Raw genomic sequence first — 23,171 nt, forward strand, 5'->3', positions numbered from 1 at the left:
AAGCATAACAGACTGCAACAGCATGACTTGGACTATAAAAAGTGACAGGATGTCCTTGCCCTCTGCTAAAAAGCTGAGAACTCCACACTGACTGGTGAGGGCACCCCAATCTGATTCCCATCCAAACCCACTAGGCATGGGTGAGGCCAGTGCCCCCACTACCTTACTCCTCACACCACCTTGCTCTCACTTGGGATGGCCCTGACTCTCTGGACATGGTTGCACTTTGTACAATTCTGAAAACAGGCTGAAAGCCCCTATCCCCTACCACTACAGCCAGAACCTAACCCAGTCGCATGCTCAATTACCTTTTGCCAATGCCCCTCTAAAGCTCCCATGGGCGCCTACCTCCCATTTGCATCCCAGATTAAGTGCCAATAACTGAAAACACACTTTTGGTCTGACAACAACCTTAAAATTTATCACAATTAAATGAATGCATATTTACATTGAACAATTGGATGTAAAAAAAGACGACCACTTACTTTTTTTTGAAGGTGCACCTATTCTTTGTTGTCTCCTACAATACAAAATAAAATAAATCTGTATTTTTTATTAAAAAAATCTGAGCTCTACTTGTACATTGGTAACTAACAGACTCCTTTGATTGTAAAGCAATAAGTAGTATATCAGCTCAGCTCAAGGGTTTGGCTTGTATTGTGTAGTTGCTGCCCTGCATTGGGGCAGCCCAAAGCTACACTAACCAAGTGACAGCTCTGGGAAGCATTGTGTGTCAGACATAATGCCTCTCAGAGCTCCATACCACCCAAACGCAAAGTGGCTATTGTGCCACCCTTTCAGAGAAAGTAACTTGTGTTCTCATCTGCACTGGCCAGCTCTGCTGTTTCCTTCAGTTGCGCTCTCCACCCAATGTCACTAACCTCATCAGTATTCAAGTACTGTGATTGTTCCTGGCCCTTACATGGGGTCAGTATGGGCTGGGGTATCTTTCTCATGGAAATTTATATATTTCCACCATACTGACATTTTGGCTTTTTACATCAAATACCATTTTATTTATCTTCTTCGAGACAGTAGCAACCAAAGGCAAAAAAAAAAAAAAAAATTAGCATGATTTTTAGTCATCTCTTCCTTGCATACTTCAGTAATTGAGGACACTAATAATAGCAATCCACACATCTTAGCTCTGTGAGGGTGCAATTCACACCTCCACAGATCGTGCACTATTGCACCCCACGCATCCTCCAGCTGGCCAATATTACTCAACAAATTGCCCCAGGCTTGTGACCAAATAATATGATGTTTATACAGTTGCTTTCATCCCCAAAGATCAGGAAGTGCTTTACAGACTGTAAAAAGTACAGGATCAAGCTCCAAACACACAAATGTGTCTTCGGTGGGGTGCAATGCAGTACTCATTCTGTGCCTACAACACTGTACAACAATTCTTAGGAGGGGAAGTAAAGAAATAATTTCTTCATTTGAAACTTCAGGGGGAATTGTAGGCAGAATATATTTATCAAAATTGAAATTTGTCCAGGACACTAGAATTAACATCCCTACACTTGCAAAGAGCGCCATACTATCTTTTTTCCAATGAAATGAAGAGATCAAGACCTTAGTTTCAATTTAGTGCCCCAACCAAAAGCCAGCACCCTCAGGCTAAGCAGTGACATAAAATACCATACAGCTATCTTGTTTCAATGCCCGTTTAAAACAAAAAACAAAAACAAAAAATGCCACATATTGAACCATCACCACTGAACTTTTTGCAGCATCTATTTTTGAATTCTGTATTAGAAGAAAAGCAAATAACTGGAAATTAAAATAGTATGATAAAATGCTACATGTAGGCCAAGTACATTTTACGGTGGAAAGGATTAATACAAATAGCTATTTCAACGAAACAACATATGGAGACAAAAATTATAAAATGATTATTGTAATCATGAATTGCATCAAGGTGATACTCCTTTAACACAGAAGAAGGAAAAAAGTGTTGCAAACATTTTAAAGAACACTGAGATTGTAACATTTTATACCATGGAGTGACCAGGTGGGCTGGATAAAGGAAGTTGAAGCTGGGAAACTAATCATATTCCATACATGACAGGAGTTAATTTACTCTCAGCCAGGTTTATTTGATGACATTGTATCTGAAACAGTCACTCATGTTCCTCTTAATTTGGATAATAAAAATGTAATGCTATTTTATTGTTAGGAGTAGAAACGCTTGTTACTTATGACATGACAAAGGATAATGGGGGAGCAAGGAAAGCTGAGGGAAATAGGCTAAGGACCATTATAACTGACAAGGAAGTTTCCTTCAGTAGGGAGATAGGAAGCCAGCTACAGCCTACTTCGAGACGCCAAATTTTGGAAAGAAATTTGAATTCTCAAGGTGCCTAAAGCATGTCAGAGAATGGAGAAGTATAGCTTTCTTAATATCTAGGCTGTCGTTAGTGTAAACCAAGAGGGACACTCCTTGCAAACTGGATGACTAATCAGAGATCAATGAATCTAGACAGAAGTGAGAAAGAGATAAGAGACAGTGGGACCTGGGCTCCTTGGTAGCAAATAACTGATTACATCTACTCCACAGCTAACCTCTAAGCCATGTCACCAATATGAAAATACAACATGACAAAGATTGGTGATGGACATATTTGCTTTTATACACTTTATCATGGCAAGTTCCTCAGTTGTGACTTCTATGGACTCGCAGTAAGTCACAAGATTAAATGGCTCAATCCATATTTTAAAACATTATGCTACCATTTCTTAGATTCATACATTCCAAGCTCAGAAGGGATCATCTAGTGTGTCTTCCTAGTCAATAGGACTTCCCCAAAATGTTTCCCAGAGCACATCTTTTAGAAAGAGATCCAATCTCTATTTTAAAATGGTTAGAGATGAAGAATCCACCACCTTGATAACCTTGGTAAGTTGTTCTAATGGTTAACTACCCTCACTGCTAAAAATGTAGACCTTATTGCCAGTCTGAATTTGCCTCACTTCAACTTCCAGCTATTGGACCATGTTACACCTTTCTCTACTAGATTAAAGATCCCATTATTAAATATTTGTTCCCCATGTAGATACTTCTAGACTAATCAAGTCACCCCTTAGCCTTCTTTTTGTTAAGCTAAATAGACTGAAGAGCTCAAGCTCTCTCTATAAGGCAGGTTTTCAAATCCTTTAAATCATTCTCACAGCTCTTCTCTACCCCCCTCTACAATATATCAACGTCCTTCTTGATTTGTGGGCACCAGAACTGGACACAGTACTCCAGCAGCAGTTGCACCAGTACCAAATAAAGCAGTAAAATAACCTCTCCACCACTACCTGAGATTCCCATGTATGCATCCCAGTATCACAGTACCTCTTTTGGCCAAAGTATTGCACCAGGAGCTCATATTCTGCGTATTATCCTCTATGACCCCCAAATCTTTTTCAAAATCACTGCTTCCCAGGATAGAGCCCCCCATCCTATAAGTATGGGCTGTATACATTTAACCATATTAAAAACACAAGTTGCTTGCTTGTGTTCAGTTTACCAAGCGATCCAGATTTCTCTCAGTGAACTTTCCTCTCATTATTTACCACTCCCCCAGTTTCTAGGTCATCTGCAATCTTTCAGTGATTATTTTATGCCTTCTTCCAGGTCATTGACAAAATGTTAAATAGTATAGGACCAAGAATCAACCTCACTGGAAACACATGCTTGATGACAATTCCCCATTTACAGTTATATTTTGAGATCTATCAACTAGTCAGTTTTTAATCCATTTAATGTATGCAATGTTAATTTCATATTCTAATTTTTTCATCAAAATGTAATGCCTTACCCAGTAAAGCTTTTGACTGGGCTGGTTGTGACATTATGAAAGAAGTGCCCTTCAACTTTTCTGCCATTCACACCCTGCCAGAGAGAGTCATAGTTCATTCTTGGTTTGTGGCAAAGATAGGCAAACCAGTTATTTGTTTTTGTTCTTAATAAAGAATCATCAGCTTGAAAGTGAGGTCCAACATTGCACTGGACCTGAACTTACAAAGCTATGGAATGGTTCTGATAAGGGACTTCCTCCTTCTTACCAACCGTCCCAAATCACCCTTCTCCAACTTCCTCTTCTGTGACCCTCTAATAGGTATCTCAAATTAGGCACCCCAAATCAGTGGGTACTTTTGAGCTTAATATCCCTCTGCCTCAGTTCCAAACTGTAAGAACACGGATAATAAGCACACCCACATCTCACAGGGTCTGTGAAAATAAATTCATTAATTTTCCTGAAGCACTGAGATACTATAGTGAGAAGTACCATAGAAAAGCTCAGGAGGAAATTAATAATTCTGTCTTCACAGCTTAGAATAATGTGAAGTAAATAAGGCATGGGGCCACCAACTCAAAGAAGAAAACAAAATACTGAAGAGATGCTCATTAACTGAGCACTGTACATTCTATGCACTGAACAAGGCAGGGAGTCTACGGGGGAAAAACAGTATGTGATTAAAAACTGTATAATGATGCATGTGCACCAGGGGTTCAAATTAATGTTGCACAGGTAACCTATATGCTGGCATTTCCTAACTTTTGAGGTCTTTATTTAGCAACCCTAACCATCTTCTTTTAATGTAGCTTTATTTTCCCCTATACAATAAGGATTACATAAACACTTTCTTCCAGTTAAGTTAAAAAGACAAGTCAAGAATTTCAAATAATGGCCACTGATCTTGGTTGCCTCAATTTTTGGGTGCCTAACTGAGGTATGAGCACTTACAAAGTGCTTCTGAAAATTTGGCTGAAATGCTTACATGACAGAGACAAGCAGGTAGCACAACTGGCAAAGTATTTCATAAAATGTTTTGCACTTCACATCACCGTAAAAAAATAAAAAAGAAACATTTATTTATATACAATACAAAAAAAGATTAAGAGAACCAAAATTAGTATACTAAGTGACTCAACTGACAGCTTCAGAACTCAGAACTCCCCTTAAATTACTCCTGTTATGCTGCAAAGAAGACCACTAAACCAAAATGTAGTGTGATGGTTTATGATCTCTCCTAATAAATTTATCCTGGTTAATATGTAAGTGGGCATGTATATTTCTTCTTTATACAGAATGACAGGGACAATATTTTGATATAATTATATTTAATGGGTTGGTCATAGTTAAAATATCAAATTTAATGGTATGTCAGAATAATCGAACAGGATTTTCTCTGCTCCATGCTGATTGGCTGTTTGTTCCAACCTTTCCCCTCCCCCTTCCTCAGTCTCTTTACTCCACCCCTGTCCCTTTTATCCTCGTCTCTCCTGACCTGTCCCCCTTCCCTCTCCATTTAGCTGATCCCCTCTGAACTAAACCAAGAAATCAATAAAACCATGAAACTAACATGATGCTTACCATCATCACAGTCTTCATTCTATTGGTGTGTTCTATCCTTTCACCTGCCCTGTGCCTGTCTTGCCTATTTAGATTGTAAGCTTTTGGGACCATCTACTACTGTTTGTACAGTGCCTAGCACAATGGGACCCTGTTCTTGGATGGTGCTTAGGCACTATCATAGAATCATAGAATCATCATAGAATCATAGAATATCAGGGTTGGAAGGGACCTCAGGAGGTCATCCAGTCCAACCCCCTGCTCAAAGCAGGACCAACACCAACTAAATCATCCCAGCCACGGCTTTGTCAAGCCTGACCTTAAAAACTTCTAAGGAAGGAGATTCCACCACCTCCCTAGGTAACGCATTCCAGTGTTTCACCACCCTCCTAGTGAAACAGTTTTTCCTAATATCCAACCTAAATCTCCCCCACTGCAACTTGAGACCATTACTCCTTGTTCTGTCATCTGCTACCACTGAGAACAGTCTAGAGCCATCCTCTTTAGAACCCCCTTTCAGGTAGTTGAAAGCAGCTATCAAATCCCCCCTCATTCTTCTCTTCCGTAGACTAAACATCCCCAGTTCCCTCAGCCTCTCCTCATAACTCATGTGTTCCAGTCCCCTAATCATTTTTGTTGCCCTTCGCTGGACTCTTTCCAATTTTTCCACATCCTTCTTGTAGTGTGGGGCCCAAAACTGGACACAGTACTCCAGATGAGGCCTCACCAGTGTCGAAGAGAGGGGAACAATCACGTCCCTCGATCTGCTGGCAATGCCTCTACTTATACATCCCAAAATGCCATTGGCCTTCTTGGCAACAAGGGCACACTGTTGACTCATATCCAGCTTCTCGTCCACTGTAACTCCTAGGTCCTTTTCTGCAGAACTGATGCCTAGCCATTCGGTCACTAGTCTGTAGCGGTGCATTGGATTCTTCCGTCCTAAGTGCAGGACCCTGCACTTATCCTTATTGAACCTCATCAGATTTCTTTTGGCCCAATCCTCCAATTTGTCTAGGTCCCTCTGTATCCTATCCCTACCCTCCAGCGTATCTACCTCTCCTCCCAGTTTAGTGTCATCTGCAAACTTGCTGAGGGTGCAATCCACACCATCCTCCAGATCATTTATGAAGATATTGAACAAAACCGGCCCCAGGACTGACCCTTGGGGCACTCCACTTGATACCGGCTGCCATCTAGACATGGAGCCATTGATCACTACCCGTTGAGCCCGACAATCTAGCCAGCTTTCTATCCACCTTATAGTCCATTCATCCAGCCCATACTTCTTTAACTTGCTGGCAAGTTACTATACAAATTACTATTTATTAATTCATGTTTAATTACAAATATACATTTAAATGATAATCAGAAGTCATACATGTATTAATGACTAGTTGTACTTTCACTACTTGTGAAAGTAAATTTTCTCAGGTGCCTAAGCGTTTGCAGGATCAGACTCTCGGATTGTAAGCTCTTGGGGCACTGAGACATATGTGCTACAGAAATCTAAATAATAAAGCATGACGTAGTCTCCATTTCATGCTCAACATATTCCTAACATGAAGGACCAACTACACTAAATTCTGCAATATATAAGTAAATGAAAATATAGAGCAAGAGTAAATGGCTAACTTCCATAATTTACATTATTTTATGTAAAATGCACTTCCATATAAAGATCAGGGTTTGCTCTTGAGCTCAGTTACTGACTCTTCACTTAGGAGCTAGGAGTGCTGCCACCCATTGGCCAACTCAGCGACTCTGAAGATATATTGACAGGCTCCAACTAGTTGCATTCTGGCAATGATGCTTGAAAGTGAGGTAGGCCAGATGAATGGCATTTAAGTAAGGGGAAAAGTGGGAAGATCCCTGCCATTCCACACACTAAATTATTTTCCAGATTAAATTTAGAGAGCACTTTATAAAGTTGTATCATGGCTCTTAGTACAAAATCTGAATTATTATACCCAAGATTTTGCTCTAGCTCATCCGCAGAAGTTTCCAGACCTGGGAATTATTTCTACATTATACTTGACCTAAGGAACTGTCCCTAAAGAAAAGGAGTACTTGTGGCACCTTATGCTCAAATAAATTTGTAAGTCTCTAAGATGCCACAAGAACTCCTTTTCTTTTTGCGGATACAGACTAACATGGCTGCTACTCTGAAACCTGTCCCTAAAGTTCCTCTTCCAAATATCAGTCCTTTCAGATGCACAAATATGAAACTAATAAGTTATTTTTTTTTTTAAATCAGGTGTTTCTTGCCATCCCCCTTTTTCTTTAACATTATAATTTTATTGTGGTCCACATTAGGGCTTCCCAAAAACTTTATTTTAACATTCCTTCTAGACAGACTCAGACGGGGGGCAGAGGAAAGGTGGTGCTCCTCTTCCAAGTTCCATCCCCAAAATAAGCGCCACCCACATTTCTAACACAATATACCACTCGGTGTAGATTTGAATATTTGCAAAAAGATCATCATCCATGTTCTGAGCTTCACTTGACTTCCCCTTGGTGGGACCTGAATATATCCATGAGCTCTGCTATGTCCTTTGGACTTGACTCCTCAATTGGAGAAGAGACAAGTGATTAAGCTCACCCAATCACCACCTACTGTTGACACTAAAAAAATAAGACCTCACAGTAAACTGTGTAGAAGTATGACTTACCCTTTCCTTTATTACACATGGAATGAAACTGTTAACAGTGTATATAAGTCAACATATAAGTCAACACTGGGCATCTGAAGCAACACCTCACTGTGATGAATGGTGCAATTCTCACCTCTCCGAGCTATTGCTGTAGGCTCCTGGCAGAGTCACATAGATATCCTTGTATTGGCTACACTCAGGACTTGTCTTCACTTCAGTCAACCCAGACCATGCTGCTAAGCTGACTCCCATCCACAAACAAAGCCTCTCCCAGATGCATCAGTGCTTTCAACCCAGGCTGACTGGCCTGTCCTGGCCTACATGTTAAAGCCCAAGTGCTGTAACCTACCCCCTTTGCAGTGAGGACACATGTAAATCACTCCAGTACAGATAGCCCTCCAATGCCTTCCCACAGTTCCCCTGCATATCCAGGACAGACAAGTTCTCCCACAAGCCATTGGTAAAAACATGGAGTGCTAAGAATCATGGGACATGCCTGAATAAGTCCTACCACCTCACACAGATGAGTACAGATACAATGTGAAAGCAGTCGGGGGTAGCTCTACACTGAAGCGGCTCACATCTGAGCTAGGCTAACCCAAATGCCTATCATACTTCAGTGAAGACATACCCTTCATTCACAGTTGAGGTTTTTGTCAAAACCATAATGGCTAGAGATTTACTTTTTCTATTTAAATAAAAGATGAAATTCTGGAGAACAAGATAGTAGTTTCAGAGAGGTGGTGGAGAGATGCCAGGTGCTGGATTTCAATGGGATTCCTCATGTGCTGAAAGCTAAATACATAGATTAATAGATTCCAAGGATAGAAGAAAGGACCATAATCTAGCCTGGCCTCTGCAAAATAAAGACCGCAGAATTTCAGACAGTAATTCCTTCAGTAGAGGGAATTATTCTTCCTATGCATAAGTCTTTGCAAGATCAGGACCTTAACCTTCTAACAGATTTTATATGGGATTTCCTAGGTGTTTTGTTGTTGTTGCTGTTGTTGTTAAAAAAAGGGGGGGGGAATGGGGAAAAGGAATGAAATGACAAGGAGCTTCACCTCTTTAGAACTCTGAAGATTTGTCAAGTTGAAACAAAGTGGTGATAGAGTATGTGAACTCCACGATTTGGAACTATTGGATTACAAACCACTGAAATGTACTGTCCCATTTTCCTTGGGAGACCCACAGAATACCCATCTCCAATGAAGAGCTGATCAGGTATATCAGAACATCATGCATATTGTACAAATTGTGAGCAGCCTTATCTCACCCCTTTGCATACTCAGTAAACTTATAAAATTAGCCACACAGCATGTGCAACACAGCATTCATTTAGATACACAAAAAGATATACAAAACATGGACAGGTGCCCAGCATACAATTTTTTACAGGTCATAACTGAGTCAAACCAAAACCAAGATTTCACTAGACTACTCAAAAGCACTTCAAGTGAGGATTATTTGGATACCAAATTTCAGCTTTCTATACCCAGACGTTCTGGTTACATGCCTATTCCAAAAAATGGGTTGCTACTTATCCAGATTTTCCCAGGACTGTCCCTTTTTTGAGGTAGCTCTCCTGGGAAATTTGTAAGGGTTCTCAGTAAACACTGACAGCTGTCTAGTTTTATGGGCTGAGGATCATCCCATATGTCCTAGTTTTTTGTGCCTCAGAGATGGCAATCCTATTAAAAAGGGTTGGAAGTATTTTATTTTTATAGTGAGCAAAAACATTTTCAATTCTCCTTATACTAAAAGTAATGACTTGATCATTTTTCTTCAAACTTTCCAACCAAGCTCTCCTTCAGGCAGAGACCAAGCTTGGAAAATTTCAGTCCAGCAGGTCAATGTTTCAGAAAGTTACAAACCATGGAAGACAGAGGTAGAACACAAATATTTGAATGTAACTGAACCAATCACTGCCACTATAATATTATGACAGGTGAAGACAGAGCCTTACACAGTAAAAACTATGTAGAGGCAGTGGTCCTTGAAAGGAGAGAAGCTGCATGAGTAGCAGGAGAGTTTGACTCTGTCTGATTAGAGTCAATTCTCAGGGCAGAGTTGCTCATTGTGACCCAGGCATTGTTGTGCTGAGATTCCCAAAAGAATATATTGCCATGAATGCTGTTTGACCATCTCTGTTCTGGGATTGATATTCACATGTAAATAAAAATAAGTTACACTTAGAATACACTGTGGCTCAGCGCCACTCATTTGTTTGCAATTGGGAAGCTAACCCACAGCATCCTGGTCATCTGCTACTGCTTAGCAGAGGGGCAACAATGGTGTCAGAATGGCTTCTCTGTCGGTCAAGCAACAGTTTTAAATTTTGTACTCAAGTGCATTTTATGTGAGGTTTGAGTGGATTTGAGTTAATTAACCATACTAAGTCAGAATTCTAACAGACTCATAGTGACACTGCAAATCTCTCTAAATACATGCCAAAAACAGTTGTTAATTAATCGACAGCACAATTATATAATCTCATTAGTATTTGCATATTTCAGTCACAAAAAGGGCAATATTTCACTTTGTTAATTAGTCAGGGTTTCCCCACTATGAATGGAACAAATACCAAGTTACTGATTAATCTAATTTTGAGATGGGTGATTGTATGCTGTAACAGACCAATTTGTAACAGGGTGGATTTTTTTGCATGGAGTAACTTGTAATTTTGTTATTTTCTTCTTATGAAATTCCAGGTGAAACTGGGGAGAGAGAGTTTGCAGCATGGCTTATGCTTTATCTTTACCCTTGAGAGGTTGGACTAAGCAAAGAATTGAGAGGGATCACTCACAGTGAGGAGAGCTAGTAATATAGTCCTTCATTAAGACAAGGCCTGAATCTATTAAACAACAATGACATTTGCAGTCACCGCAAGAGAGATATAGTCCACATGCAACTCCCAGAAGGAATGAAGAACCCTTCTCTCCAATTAAGTGTCACTTTGACCCTTATTGCATCAAGGGTGGGTCTCAAGGCAAGGTAATGGACAACTAATTAAGCAGAATAGACTTAAAGAGTGTCTAGATTCCCACATGAAGGACCTGAAGGTAGATTCCCACATGAAGGACCTGACCTCTGGAAACAGTGGTCTGGATGTGATTTCAAAAGAAACTAAGTCTAATAAATACATCTTTACTTATCTTTTAGGAAAACATTTGTGGGCATTAACAAAACCTTTTAATACATTCATTCAAATCAAACAAATGTACAGGAAATGAATTATCATCAGGTTTCCACTCACATTTTGGCCTGCAACTAATGTAAAATAATCATTTATTTTTTGTACTGGGATAGCACTTGGAAGCCTTCCCCCACCCCCATCATAGATCAGGGCCCGATTGTGCCATGCACTGTACAAGAACAAAAAAAGTCCCTGGTCCATAGACCTGACAATCTAAGATTGTACAATAAAATAAATTCTAATGACAACATCCTGCCATTATTTTAGTCAAAGAGTGGAGTCAGAGGGTTATCCAACATGCATTTAGCACAAAAGCCATTCTACGGCCGCAGGACTGACTAGCTCACAGTTGGCTAGGAGAAAATACTGCCAGGAACACTTGGCTGCTTATTTTAAAAAGAGCAGTGATGTTAACAGGAGCAGCAGTAGCACGTGTTAGCTGGTTAAAGGTCTGGATACACACCCTAGTTAGTAGACTATGCCTCTTCTACAGTGTGATGGGAGTGCTGGAGATAGGCCCTCTTCCTACTGCTTACTAGCATTCTATGCAGAGACCCTTACCTTCTGCTTACATGGGAGAGAGAGAAGAAGAGGCTTCTTCACCCTGTAGTATTCACACATAGCATAGTGCAGGATTTCACCCTATGACTGTATTGTAGTGCTCTTTGCCTGTATCAGAGCACCATCAACCTATGCCAATATCTTCATTTTAAGTTCAAGTGATGCAAAAGCGTTTTGCACCACATGATGAAACATGTCAGGCTGTCTCAATAGGGTGAATGCTGAACTGGCATGGATTTGTGGTGCCCAAGAGAGAAGTGATAAACTTAGTGGCAGCTGGTGGACTAGAGAATGTATTCCCCACATACACCCTGCTCCCTGACACACGTACAAAAAGAGCAGTTAGACTGAACCAGAAGGTGTTCAATGAACAGAGAGAACTGTTTAGTTCCTTTCAAAGTCTAGTTTCAAGATAAGGAAGGTTAAATTCAGAGTGGCACGGTGCCCATTAATTGCAGGGAGTTCAGAAAAGCTCTGTTAGTAAGGCTGTGCGAAGACATAGGTAAGGATGTTAAAGGCCTCGCTAAGGACTAGTTCAGGGCAGCCTTTATTCATAACGATCAGGCAAACAGATGGCTAATGAGTTGCAATCCATGCCCAGAAGCAGTGGGGTATATTCTGTGCCCAGAAGCTGGTTCCATTCCATGGCTGGGTGCCCACTGCAATCTGTAGGTTGGAGAGAATCAGAGGATAAAGACAACATCAAATTAGATGACAAGGCAGAGGGCCCTGAGGAGGAGACAGACATTTCAGGTCAGGCCACCCAGTAACACACTGAATTCTGGAATGGAAGAAGCTGAAGTATGAGAAGCAGCCAAAGCAGGGAGTGGAGCATGAAGAGCAGTGGCAGCACAAGCATCATAATCAGCAAACTAAAGCAGCAGGAGAAGCAACAAAAGCTGTAACTGAAGCAGCTGTGCCAGTGGGTATTATGCAAAGGGTAGTGAGAATATTCTATTTCCCTAGTGCTAGAGGGAGGTAACCTTGCTTCCTTCCTGAATGCATGTGAACAAATAAGGAAGTACCATTGTGTGGGAATATGGGTCTGCACCTTTCACTTTTTCCCCCTTACAGTCTGAAGTGGGACATTTTCTATAATGGCTTTCAAACACCCTAGGATACTGGGTCAGCAGTCAAATGTAAGTCCAGTTAAAGGAACACTTAAGGTGTCCAAGAAGTCACAGTTAGCACTTCTAACTAGCAGACTGAGCTCAAAAGTCAGATAGTTTGTTATCCACTGGCTAGATCTGTAGTTGACAGAAATCAGCATACGTGCATTTAAGTCAATGGAGCTATGCCATTTTCCCATCATTTGAAAGGATCTGGCCCCTAGATTTTACAGTTAAGTGCAGACTTAAGTTATAAACACAATTGTGACCGAACCCAAGATCGTGGGTGCAAAATTAGGTGTCATGTTTCTAAAATTTGGCTTTATGAGGATGCACCACTTTAAAATACAGGTGATTGTCCAGAATATCAGGGAATAAATTTAGCTTTACTGTAATATTTTACCTGACCCCAGGGGCCCACAGACTAAAATACTAGTAGAATAAGAAGGCATCTCATGCAACATATTGAAGTGGACATTGATAATGTGGAGCATAGAGATAAGTAGATGGAAAGGATTAATGCTACCACTTTTCAACACTCCATAGTTTCATAAAGTTGAAGGCTAGAAGAAACCATCTAGTCTGATCTCCTGTATACCACAGGTCCATTAAATTTAATCCAGATACCTCTGATTTGAGCTAGACTAAACATTTCAGTCTTCAGGAGAAACTGTGCTACAGGGACACCAAGGTGCCACTGATGCCCAAGACTCCTACTACACATTTGAAATATGCAGGCTGAAGCAATTTTGCAAAGTTGTTCCCAGATTATTTTAGAACTTGGATAATAGATGCTACAGCAGAAGCCACAAGGTTAGTTAACTAAGGTCACTGTCAGGCCTACTGCACATGGAAAGCAGTAGAGAGAGGAATATGAAACAGTGGCCATGACATTATCATAAAAAGAATGCTCAACTGGTTGAAAAAAACCCATGCTCAGAGCATAGTTGTCAATGGTTTGCTATCAAACTAGAGGACATATGTAATGGGGTCCTGCAGGGGTCAGTCCTGTGTTCAGTATTATTCAACATTTTCATTAGTGACTTGGATAATGGAGTGGATGGTAGGCTTACAAAAATCTGTGGATGACATCAAGCTGGAAGGGTTTGCAAGCACTTTGGAAGGACAAGATTATAATTCAAAATGACCTGGACAAGTTAGAGAGTTATTGAATTTCATCTGCGTGATAAGTACAATGTATTTCACTTAGAAAGGAAAAAAAAATCAAATGTATAGCTACAAAATGGGGAATAACTGACTAGGTAGTAAAAAGAAAAGGAGTACTTGTGGCACCTTAGCGACTAACCAATTTATTTGAGCATAAGCTTTCGTGAGCTACAGCTCACTTCGTTGGATGCAATGAAAGCTTATGCTCAAATAAATTGGTTAGTCTCTAAGGTGCCACAAGTACTCCTTTTCTTTTTGCGAATACAGACTAACACGGCTGTTACTCTGAAACCTGACTAGGTAGTAGCACTGCTGTAAAGGATCTGAGGCTTATAGGGCATCACAAATTGAAGCCAAGTCACTGTAATGCAGTTGCAAAAAAAATAGTCCGGGGTGTATGTACAGAAGTGTCGTATGTAAGACACGGGATGTAACTGCCCTGATCTACTTGGCACTGGAGAGGCTTCAGCTAGAGTAGTGTGTCCAAGTCTGGGTGCCGCACTTTAGGAAAGATGTGGACAAATTGGAAAGAGTCCAGAGAAGAGCAACAGAAGTGATAAGGTTTAGAAAACCTGATTTAATTAAGAAAGGTTAAAAAGGAGGCATGTTTAGTCTTGAGAAAAGAAGAGAGTGAGGAGGGACCTGATAATAGTCCTCAAATATGTTAAGAGCTGCTGTAAAGAGAACTGTGATCAATTGTTCTCCACATCTACTGAATGTAGGACAAGTAGTATTGGGTTTAAATCTGCAGCAAGGGAGATTTAGGTTAGTTATTGGGGAAAACTTTCTAACTATAAGGATAGCTAAGGTCTGGAATAGGCTTCCAAAGATAGTTGTGGAATCTCCATCATTGGAGGTTTTCAAGAATAGGTTGGACAAATGCCTGTTGGGATGGTCTTGGTTTACTTGGTCCTGCCTCAGGGCAGGGGCTAGACTTGATGACTTTGAAGTCCCTTCTATCTCTACATTTCTATGATTTAATTGGTGTGCATAGTTACACCACAGTGGACAATGTTTTAAAATCAAGACAAGCTGCAGAGAGTTTTGCAGCACTATGACATAACTTTGGAGACCCATTAAAGATTTAGTCTGCATATGGCTAAGTCTTGACCAAATAGGAAGTTGAGACCATCCGAGACTGGAGTCTGTGATGGAAGCCTTGTAAACCATGGGGAGAACACTCACTATCCCAGTATGTGTGAATTGTGCAGCAACCACCAGATTTGAGGCTGGCCATAAGTTTACAGTGGCTGAGCAACTTCCTTGTACTTCTGGATAGCATGCTCTGGAGTGGACTCATGGCATCAAAAGATACTAATAAACCTAATAAAATTTACGAAACAGTCAGGAACAGGGGAAAAGGATGATGGGGCAGACACCAGAGGCATGCACGATTCCAGAGTAGGAATAAGATTCTCCCCCCGCCACACACACTCCAATCGTGTGACTTGTTAGTTAATATGCTTCCCTCACATGAAAGGAACTCTGAACCTGTCTTTATAGTTATTTATTTTTATATATAGTTATTTATATTAATACAGTAGTTCAACTTTGCAGCATAATTCTTCCGTATGTTTATACTTTTAAAAATAAACTCAAATATACTCTGTGCAGAAAGTGCATGTAATATAAAATTAATAGAACAAATTAGAAATCTATACATGGAGGTATATAATGTATTGATCACTCAGTTCCATTCTCAGATTATTCTCAAGTATCTTGCAACGTGTATTATATGTTACTATGGTCTAGCATCTGCACATTATTTTGCAAACATGAGGAGTTATAACAGGCAGTGCTCGGCTTTACAAGAATGGGTCTGATTGAACTGCTTTTATGTCAGCCTTCACCTCAGCCTGCACTAACTAGAGGAAATTCCAGACACCTCTGTACTGAATAAAGGATGGAATTTTCCAACAAATCCTTCCCTCTACAAAGCCAGGCTACACATCCTGTCCTAATTTGGGGAAGTTCAGAGTCGGATCTAAACTTTGCACCTTGGGCCTATCCTAGTTCTTTCCATGTGTGTATAAACAGTGGCATGGTCAGAAAGTAGAGTGCAGAAGAAGGTAGGGCAAAGGTTCCTGCTAAAGGGGCTGAAACCAGCCTAACTTAAAGGGATTGCTTTAAGTAAGGGCAACCACCCCAGCATTCTCTTTGGCCCCACTCCTGCCCCTCCCAGAACCCAGTCCCTATGTCAGTTTGTGAAGATAGACAGTGAAGGGCTTCTTAGGGCAACCCAGCAAATTGCCTGTGCCAGGGGAATTCTCCCCAATCATTTTGCCATCTTTTTTACAGACCTTATAAGTCACCAGAGCAGCATACAAGGACCAGAGTGGGAAGCAGAACCATTCCTATAGTTCATATAATTTCATACATGTGTATATGTTCTTATTAACCAAATCCTAGGTAGTCATTCATTTTCACTTGTAGAGTGTTTCTGGCAGTCTGAATGAGATGATTACAAGATCCTGGTAATAGTTCACCATGAGAATTTGCAGATAAACTCCAAAGAGAAAGAATACTGAATTTAATAGAAGCTACAAGTTCACTGATACTAACTTTAAACAATACCCAAAATTGAGATCTCATGAATAGTAACATCATAATTGAACACATTTTCTTCTTCCCCATAATGAGCTGAAAGATCTTTGTGTAATATAAACTATCAGCCCAGTGTTATGTATATTCCCATTATGAGTCCATTATGCAAACCTTATAAAAGCTGAATTTCTAATAATCTCAGTGGGGATTTATGTACCTGGAAAGTTTGCAGGAGTATGAACTAAGACAAAATCCTGACATGTTCAGTGCCATGTGTGTCAAAATACATTTCACCATATAAGATGATGTATGTACACGTTTGCATTCTGTCTGAGCACAGATGTTGGAACTCATGCCCTTTATTTTAATACAGATCTCAATTATTTATAAACCCTTGAAAATGAACTTGTAAATAAACAGTCCTAGGATTTTAACATTTAGTACAAACTGACCTTTGTAGCATTCACTGAGCAACATAACTGTAGGTATTGAAACATGGGCAAAAAATGACTACTGTTTTTGTATATCTTCATCAGCAATCCTCTATTAATGGCTCATATTTTCAGAATGCTGTTCGGTTTCACACAAATAGGGCTGGTCTACCCACAAAAGTTGTACTGCTTTAATGGCAGCAGTATAGTTGTAGCAGTACTACCCCACAATGAGTGTGTGGATCCAGTTATAACATTATGAAAGTGCTTATACAGGTAACACTTAATCCTTAAACACTTAAACACTGTATTAGAAGCAGAATAAGCAATTTCAGTATACAGCACCTTTACACTAGTAGAACTGCATCCACTGTAATGGGTTTTATTGGTATATTGGTTTAAAAAAAATCACATCCCTAATCAATATATTTATACCAGTACAAAACTTCAGTGCAGACCAGGCCTTAGAATCAGGGCACAGATTAAGCTATGATTATTTGTTGAAATAAGAAAACAATTACTGCAGGTCCTCTTTCTTGCAGATTTTACCCCCAATGGCTAGAGTCACCAGCAACTGGCCAGCTGCAGTTTTCCAGCATATTTGGAATATTATTATAACTCGATTCTTAACTTTCCATATTGATCCAATGCTCGGATTGTGGGGCATATACCATGCCTTTTGGGTTTTGGGTAACAGAATCCAGAAGGCAAGATGTCTAGTTCATAGACAGCTCTTATTGGTGCACCCTAAGGACAGAACAAAGAACAAATATTACATTTTATACTGCTGGAAGAGTAAGTTACCCTGGCTCCATTCAAGCTACCTTCCAATTACTATTTAGCGTCAGGTCTTGCCTTCCCATAGATTAAATCCAGTTTAGCACTAAGAAGTCCACTCACCTCTGGCTTTGAAAGTTGGTCAGAAACAGAGCCAAGTGAAAGGATTAATCAACTCATATCCAGCCAAAAAGCAACCTAGAGGGATCATTTAGTTATTCCTCTTTCCCCAGCTGTTGTGTGGAGCCCAAGCATCCACTTCTTCCTTTCTGTTATGGAGGAAGATTTAGGATAAAATTACACCTCAGGAAGGAATTTGGAAGAGCTCATATGCTCTGTCACTAGGTGCTTAGTAGAGCTTGGCAGGAAACATTTTTCCCATCCCATGACAATTTTCCCATCCTGAATAGAGACAAAAAGTTTATCTCAAATGTTCACGGATTGATAATCTGAAAAAAATAATTTACATCAGGTTAACTTGTAACATTTTGTTTTCATAACTTTAAAATTAAACATTCATATATTTTACTATACATTAATTTTAAATTTAAAGTTGTTTTGAACAAAAACAACATGTTGTTAAAAAACAGCAACAACAACAACACACCACTCAAAGAGGATATGGCAAAAATTTTCAACAAGGGAACAGTTTTGGTTTTGACAACCAGCACTTTCCAACAAAAAAATGTTTAGTCAACAATTCCTGTTCAGCTTTAAGGCATGCCATTATATCTGGTTAAAAGTTTTTCGAAAGACTATTTTTATTTCAAAAAGCCACCTAAAATATATGGAAAATTTGTTTAATTCAAAACTGCAGTTTTTCAAGTAAACTAAATGTTTGTCATGAAAAAAACAAAAATATTCCATTTTTTCCTCATTGGATTTTTCTCCCAGTTTAGAAAAGGGGGTACAGAAAATAAAAGGGGGAAATGAAAACAATTTATTTTTTAAGTTTTGCTTTGTTTCACCAGAAAACAAAATTCAATGAAATGTTGTCTTGAATTTTTTCAAAGATACCATTTTTTGTTCAATCCTACTTGACTCATCAATAAAAGGACGAAATTCACCTTTTTCTGTCCCTCTGTACCAAGCTGTGCAAGTGGATAGCAGGAAGAGTGCAGACACACCTATATAATGGGTCTCTGTACTGGCATCAAAGCAGCAAGCAGGGAAGACAATAATGCAGACTGAAGAAAGGCAAGGGGAAGGAGCTGCTGAGTGATATTTACATGGATCTAGTGCCCGAACAATTATGCAGTGGTTATGGAGACGGGGCTGGAATAGCAGCTGTTTCGGTTTAAACAGCAGCCCCACATTCTGATCCAAACTTGGAGGTAGAGCAGATTTCATCTGCCCAAGCACTCTGCACTCCACTCACATGGAGCCTGGACAGTTGCACTTCATGTCAGTGAGTGAATTCCGCCCTTGGAGAAGAAGTAGCATAATTAATAGTTTTTACATGTGGGCTAGTGATGTCACCTGCTATGTACAGTTTATTACAACAGTTATCTGGCCCCACTGAGGTCAATGGGAGTTTTGCCACTGACTTCAATGAGGCAGGATTTCACTCAAAGTCTCTTCTGCCTATGTGTAAAGTCTTTGCAATATTTGAAAGCCACAAAGACTTTTTTCTTTCAGAATAATTTGAAAAGTTCACAAAAGCAGGTATTTTAATATTTGCTTTGAAATTAGATTTTGAATCATAATTCTGGACTGGATGCTTCCGCCTAGAGTATAAATAAAAGCATGTTTATTGTCTGGATAGATGGAAATGTAGAGTATTAATTACAAATCTGATTTTGTACTGGATATCAATCCTTTTGCTACAAGCACGAATATGAAATTAAGTGGTAGAAAATGTTTACCACCCCATTTTATACTATGCTTTATAATTATATAGCAGCACACATAGATGAGAATGCCTGGCAATGATTCCCTATAAATTCCATTTCTGAAATCTTGCCAAAGAAAGGATCCACTCGATCCAGTCAATTGCCTTCCAGTCAATCACTGAGCCCTGCTGTTTTGTTTTACCTTCAGGAAACATTTATAGTAAATTTATTGTGCTATCATATCTTCCTTTATCTTCATTGTTTTTCCTGTCTGACATTCAGCAGATCCCTACTAGTGACAGGGAACTTAGAAGGGGGTCAAAGCAGAAACCATTTTAGATTTTGATACAAAAAAAAAAACACCTTTAAAAATATAATCTGTATTAATTAGTGTCCATCAGGATTTTTAATCCACTGAATTGTCCCTTCTAACTTTTTACTTTTAAGCATTCATTCCAGCAATGCATCAGATTTGTTGTTTACTTAACAGTAGAAACATTTTAGATAATTTTTGTATTGTTTTATTGATCTGTTACACTTATTTCATCCTGCTTATTCTCATTTTTATATAGACAGAAGGTTTTTTTGTTTATGCTGTAGTAGCAAAGCTCCTAACTATAATCTTAGCTGTTCTTAGTGTTGCTTTAAAAACAACAACAACAACAAAACAAAGACAAGACAATTGATATTCATTTGCCTTTTGATTCAGGTTTCACTGTGTCCCATGGATTAACATCAGTATAAGGGAGTTCATTTGTTAGTAAAAAAGTATCAGATTCATTTAATCTTCTGCATCTCTCAGGTTTACAATCTCAGAATCATGTTTGACTCCTTCCTCTCATTCTTGCCACATATCCGGCCATCACTAAACCTTTTCACTTCTTTTCTACACGATTAACAAAACAAAACAAAAAACCAAGCCCCTCCCAATCCCCACGAAGCCTTCTTTTGTCCTGGAAGCAAAAACTCTTGTCCATGCCCTTTTTATTTGCCATCTCAACTATTCAACTTCAAGTCTTCCCAAAACCCTTAATCAAAATCCTTCCCCAAACCCCGTTCGTGCTAATCCAGAGTGTAACAGCCAAAGTTATCTTCCTTGGTAGTCAAACAATATCAAATGCTCTTTAAATAGCTCGATTGGCTTCCCATCATTATCATTTTTAAAATTTTTGGTCTGACCTTTGAGGCCCAGTAGAATTTACCTATGGCCTACATACATCATGTGCCACTCAACCTCGGTCTCCCAGTGTTGCTAGCATCAGCACCTCCTTTGTTTCCTTCTCCCACACTCCTTTCTCCAAACCTTCTGCAGTGTTGATTCCTAAGCAAAGATCTACCTCCAAAGCTGAGTTTGCTAGGTCACCAATCTTCTCCCCCTCTATGTAATTCCTAAAGGAGTATGAAATCCTGGCTCCATTAATGTTAGTGGCTAAATTCTCATTGACTTAAGGGGGGCAGGATTTCACCATCACTTCTGTGTGGTATACATTCAACACAACTGAAAAATAATTAGTTCAGAAATGTATATATAGATATTTAAGGTAACCGTTTCATCTTGCCTTTCTCTCTGTTCTAGACTGTACTGTGAATGTTATTATTAACATTATTAAATGTTATTATTACATTAGTGTCTAGGGGATTTAATCATGAACCAGAGCCCCATTGTGCTGTATAAACACATAAATGATTCTTTCCTGAATGATCTTATCATCTGGGCATAAAATCAGACACACCTGGTGGAAAAAACAAACAGACCCAGGGAGCACAAGGAAACAGTAAGGTCATACTTGCCAGGGTAATAATCAGGGGGTCTCAGAAAAGCAACTGCCGAACCATTGTCAGGATGTTGTAGGCATCATGGCAGAGGAGAATTTTAAGTAGAATGAAGGAGGTGGCTTTGCACATGTTTGTGGGGGTACTCCATAATGGGCAGCATGGAACAAAGAATGAAGATGCTTGTTTGAAAGTTTACTACATACTGTAGGCAATAAAGTTTGGCATTGCTGACATGTTGAATTAAATGTTTTAGAGAGGATAGGTAGGATGGGGATAGACTCTGAAAATGCCTTGAAAATGAAAACAAGGAGTTTGTTTGATGCGATGGCAAAAAGGAGATGATGGAGGGACACAAAGAGAAAGGTGACATGGGTCAAGTGATGAGCTAGTAAAAAGGATCCTTGCCGCAACTTTTTGGATGGATTCAGTGGGACAAGATGGGATTTGTCAGAGCCAGAGAGGAGGAGGTTGCAGTAGTTGAGACACAGGACGCGAGTTTTAGTTGTGTGGATGGAGAGGAAAGATGGATCTTAGTTGTAATGTAGGAAGCAACAGGAGCAAGGTATAGACATAGACTGGATCTTATTGTTAAATAAATACAAACAAAACAAAAAATCAATGTATTGGTCTGATCTGAATTTTGTGAATTCCAGAGAAAAGAGTATAGTCACAGATGCATGGTCAGAAAGTGTTATCTATCCAATGAAGCAGTGAGGTTTCTGCAAAATTCTATCCAACAAGGCCCTGATCCTGAAAAGACTTAAGCAAATGCATAATTCTACACATGTGAATAGTCCTATCAAGGCTTAAGAGTACAAACTTTATCTCTGTCTGAAGAGATACATTTTTGCTTGTCTTTCCTTTGTCAGTCAATCCCAAATCTGTTGTAAATTTAGTTCTCAGAAGCAGGAGTAAGAGAGTAGACTAAAGTGGCCTGTTCTGTAAACTAAGTAAACTTCTATTAAAACAGTATCTGTCTCAAGTGAAAAAATACTGGTAAATGGTTTAGGTTTGTTTATTTAAACAAATTCTGTGGTGTTTGTTTTTATTTATTATGTATAACATAATAGCCGTAAGACCAAAAAAACAAAACCTTCCCATTTGCACAAGACCCAGGATGCTGTACAAGGCTATTGCCATGAAGATAAGCCCACTGTACTTGTCAGACATGTCACTTTTTAAGGTATCATCATAGTAGCAAATCTAGTTAGTGGAGTGGGTGGCATTGTGGTCCAGCTTGTGCAGAAAGCTTATATACCTGCTGAGCAAGTTTAAGCACATGCTTTGGAGGACAAACCCCTATTCTTCAACTCATGTCACAGTTATTTCTGTGCAGGATTAAACCAGTATTGGCATTACCTTTATGACTTTTCAAAACAAGAGCATATACCCTTTGTTTATAAATTGAGTCATAAAGACCTTTTACCAATCATTTCTGGTATTTAGTTTTCTTTTTTAAATAAGTTTGCCTAAATGTAATATCCAGTTATCCCTTGCACATGCATCCGACGAAGTGGGTATTCACCCACGAAAGCTTATGCTCCAATACGTCTGTTAGTCTATAAGGTGCCACAGGACTCTTTGCTGCTTTTACAGTTATCCCTTGGTAGTCTCCAAATGTCTCTACTATAAATGAAGACAAACAGTTTTATTTATGATAGTCCTTTGGAGACTCCAACAAATGCACACAGTCAAAATTATTCAGGACATAATAATACAAGATACTAGTACAGCAACTTGAATGGATAAACTTGATGTCATGCAGAAAAGAAATGG

General features: G+C 39.4%; 1 protein-coding gene across 11 annotated transcripts in view; it reads right to left on the bottom strand.

The window, feature by feature from the left end:
• The window catches only part of HS3ST5 (heparan sulfate-glucosamine 3-sulfotransferase 5), a 255,464-nt gene that overhangs the window by 226,885 nt on the left and 5,408 nt on the right, over nucleotides 1-23,171 (bottom strand). For 9 of the 11 annotated variants that reach the window (XM_074948280.1, XM_074948277.1, XM_074948279.1 and 6 more), the window contains exon 2: nucleotides 486-520. The exons of the other annotated variants lie outside the window; for them this stretch is intronic. The gene's annotated coding sequence lies outside the window, so the exon portion shown is untranslated. The remainder of the gene's footprint in view (nucleotides 1-485; nucleotides 521-23,171) is intronic. 11 annotated transcript variants of the gene reach the window in all.

The sequence above is a fragment of the Natator depressus genome, chromosome 3, assembly GCF_965152275.1.
Source record: "Natator depressus isolate rNatDep1 chromosome 3, rNatDep2.hap1, whole genome shotgun sequence".
NCBI classification, from domain to species: domain Eukaryota; kingdom Metazoa; phylum Chordata; order Testudines; family Cheloniidae; genus Natator; species Natator depressus.